The sequence below is a fragment of the Grammomys surdaster genome, unplaced genomic scaffold (assembly GCF_004785775.1).
Source record: "Grammomys surdaster isolate TR1022 unplaced genomic scaffold, NIH_TR_1.0 137522, whole genome shotgun sequence".
Classification (NCBI taxonomy): Eukaryota; Metazoa; Chordata; class Mammalia; order Rodentia; family Muridae; genus Grammomys; species Grammomys surdaster.
In genome coordinates this window covers 1-3,619 of record NW_021622435.1, presented here as the reverse complement: position 1 = coordinate 3,619, position 3,619 = coordinate 1, and the positions used below count along the sequence as shown (strand labels likewise).

The 3,619-nt window shown below is 44.1% G+C and overlaps 1 long non-coding RNA gene across 1 annotated transcript; it reads left to right on the top strand.

The window, feature by feature from the left end:
• The first annotated feature begins 72 nt into the window (after positions 1-72).
• Positions 73-1,314, top strand: LOC114615729. Its single transcript, XR_003710507.1, has 2 exons — positions 73-494; positions 964-1,314. It is a non-coding gene; the product is annotated as an uncharacterized LOC114615729 (long non-coding RNA).
• The last annotated feature ends 2,305 nt before the right edge of the window (positions 1,315-3,619 follow it).

The window sequence follows — 3,619 nt, the reverse complement described above, 5'->3', positions numbered from 1 at the left end:
GTGTGTGTGTGTGTGTGTGTGTGTGTGTGTGTGTAGAGGGTGGGGTTGGGTTCAAGAATGGGGTATTGCTCCAGACTAATGCAAAATCCCAGCAGATGGACTAACTTGCAGCAGAGCCTAGTGCTCCCTGTGAAGACTGCTTCTGAGGGAAGGCTCTTAAGGGGAGAATCAGGCAAGGCCCTGGCCACCAGCTTTTTCAGGTCTACCGTTTCTACTTCCTTATCTAAAATGAAAATGTACCTGGGTAATCTTCAGTCTTCTTGCTTGTGTTGCCAGTGAATCGTAAGTGTGTGACTAGTGGTTTAACTTTGTCTTCACTAAACTAGAGCAGGTTTGGATTTCATTGTAGTAGAGCCCATCTAAATGTATGTATGCTTCTGGATCATGAGAGATGACCTCTCCTCTCCTATCACTCTCCTCTAGTGTTCTGTTGCTGTTGAAATGAGGGCAGGATCTCAGCTGGGACCCGGATATCAGCACCACGCGCAACCCAAGTGAGCACAATGAATGAATGGCCAGCCTTGCTTTGTCCTCCCTCTCCCAGGCTTTCGACCACTACTCCTGGTCCACCTTTTCCCCAGTGTCTGATTTTCCTCAGGCCCTACTGACAATCTGTGGCCAGCCTCTGCAGTGCCCAGCTCTCCAGAGTGCTGTAAGATTTGTTGAAGGAGGTGTCAGCACATTGGTAGCTCTTGCTCACACTGGCCCGTTACATGGGTTACATGTTCTAAAGATATGTGATGCTAACTCAGCCTATTCTTTTTTCATATTTCATAAAACCAATCTTCACACATCTTTCTCAATTTTTAACCTTGGGTTAATTCCTTTGGAAACGAGGAAGATGGCTTTAGGCTCAGAACAGGGGGAGCTACCTCCTGATATATTCTATAAGCTCCTTGCCTGCTCCAAGGACTTAATTTTGCAGTGTAGAATGCAATACTAAATGTTGGTTTTATGTTTTAGGCGCAAGAAACCTTGAGCTGATAGCCTGGCACCAGAAGACTGTTTTTACTCCTGTTGGTGATTTATTTATCCAGCTGTGCACCGCAGTGTCTGAGTCATCTTGCAGAAGAATGTATCTAGATCACGTTTCCTTTTTTATTGTGACTTTTCCAACTGTTCTGAATATTTTCTAAGGTTTTAAACAAATGCTGCTATTGATTAGCTGCAAAAAATGCACTTTAGACATATTTAACAATTAAGACTTTCAAAATAAAGATTGCCCAATGGTAAAACCATTTTAGGAAGTTACTTAGAATTTTGTATGTATGTATTCACTTTTAACTGAAATAAAAAAGCACTAAGAATTGCAAAGTTGTGTGGTGGCCATTCACTCTGTGCTCCCAAGCATCTACAGTGTTTATCTGGCGCTCAGTATTTGTGGGCTACAATAAAAGATCACTGGAGAAGAGAAACATGGCTGTTGCCTTTATGGGGTATGAAACTGGCTAAGATTTTGTTCATGGACCCCAGAGTTGACATGAGAGCCAAGTCTGTCAGAAGCACCATGTGTTTGTCTGATCTTTACACATTGTCTTTGCTGGACACTTCTTAGCTCCTAATGGCTAATGGCTAATTCTGGGAATGAAAGTGCTCAAAGTCAGCCTGAGAAGGAGCTGGGGGGTTAGCAGGATTTCTTTTTCAGTGTGCTCCATCACTCAGTTCTGAGATGGCACACATTGACTGACACATTTCACGCTGACCGCAGGATGTATTATGTTCTTCCTGTCCCCTCAAGAATACTGCAGAGAATAGCCTTACACTTTACCCCTTGAGCATACACTCTGGAGTGTTGAGGGTGGAGACATGTGCACACCCAGCTTTAACCTGGTTTTTACAAATTTGTTCTTTTGCCAGCTTACCATTTTCACTAGCAGCTGTTCAATCCCCATCATCCTGTCTTGGTGTTACCTTGTGTGAACTGATGGATATAAGATCTGACTGATGTAATGAGTATTTCCAAATTGTAAGCCATGAGTTTGGTTTCTCAGAATACAAGAGTCCTTGCAATGAAACTAAGTTTGTGTGTGTGTGACTTCACATATCCTTTGCAACTTGAAACTTAGGATCTCCCTGCCCATGACTGTTTTATGGCACCTTTACCTGTGATAGGGATTGATTCCAGAGCCTGGGTGTGCAAAGTACTTCTACCACCAGAGCCACGCCCATTCTTTGTAGAGCTTTGTTTTGAGCCACCCATTCTACTCTCCCTGGATCTCTACTTTCTACTGACAAGTTCTCTGTAGCAAGAGGGTGTGCCTATGTGCTCTCTGTTCTTGCCTACAAATCTATTTGCATTGCGAATGGCACCTAAGGCCAGGTGTGGTGGTGTAAGCCTCTAATCCAAGCACTCAGCAGGCAGAGACAAGGATTACTACAAATTCAAGGCCAGCCTGGACATCTTTCAGACCAGCTTGGATTGTATAGTAAGGTCGTAAGTTTAAGGGGGTCTGAGATGCAGCTGAGTAGATGAAGTGCATCGGGTAGACCAGACCCTGGAATCAATCCCCAGCACTGCAGGAACTCGGTAGGAGTGGTAATATTGAACACTTAAAATCAATCCCAGGCAGGCAGAGGAAGATCAGACATTCCAGGATATCCTCAGCTACATAGCAAGTTCAAGGGCAGCTGGGGTACATGAAACCAGGTGTGTGTGTGTGTGTGTGTGTGTGTCCGGTCATCTTGCCTTTTTGTTTGGTTTAGTTTTTCAAGACAGGGTTTCTCTGTGTGTAGCCCTGGCTGTCCTGGAACTCACTCTGTAGACCAGACTGGCCTCAAACTCAGAAGTCCGCCTGCCTCTGCCTCCCAAGTGCTAGGATTAAAGGCGTGTGCCTTTACCTGCCTGACACCAAATTCTACTGAGATCATGAATAGAATTTTGATTGGAACTATATTATTTGGAGAAAAGTATCCATTTTAGGTTCTACTTACATTCCTCTTGATAGCTTCTTTGTGGTGCTGAGATTAGAATTTTATTAACTTAGCCCAGTATGCATGACACTTTAGTTCCAAGTTCCTAGCACTGGAACCCATGGCCACCTCTACAGAAGCTGTCCACAAACTACCCTAACCTGGCTGTGTGTTTTTATTTTTTAATCGTGTATATGAGCACTTAGGGTTTCTATTGCCGAGACAAAGCGCCATGCACTAAAACAAGGGCAAAGGGCTGGGCGGTGGTGGCGCATGCCTTTAATCCCAGCACTTGGGAGGCAGAGGCAGGCGGATCTATGAGTTTAAGAGTTCGAGGCTAGCCTGGTCTACAGAGTGAGTTCCAGGACAGCCAGGGCTACACACAGAGAAAACCTGTCTCGAAAAACCAAAAACAAAAGACAAAAGAAAAAAACAAAAAAACAACAAGGGCAAAGGAAAACGTTTGTTCTATTGATACTTGCTTTAGATGTCTGCTCATCAAAGTTACTCTCCTAGTTTTCTAGGGGGTCTATATAATTAGTTGCTGCACTTTATCAAGTGGTCTACTTCCTTGTGTCGGTTTTTCCATATATCGCGTGACACTTTAAAGTGTTTACTTTTTATGTGTACCTGAGCGTGCTGATGTCTGCCAGGATCAGATCCCCTAGAACTTGATTTCGAGGCACTTTTGAGGGTGCCGGAACCGAAC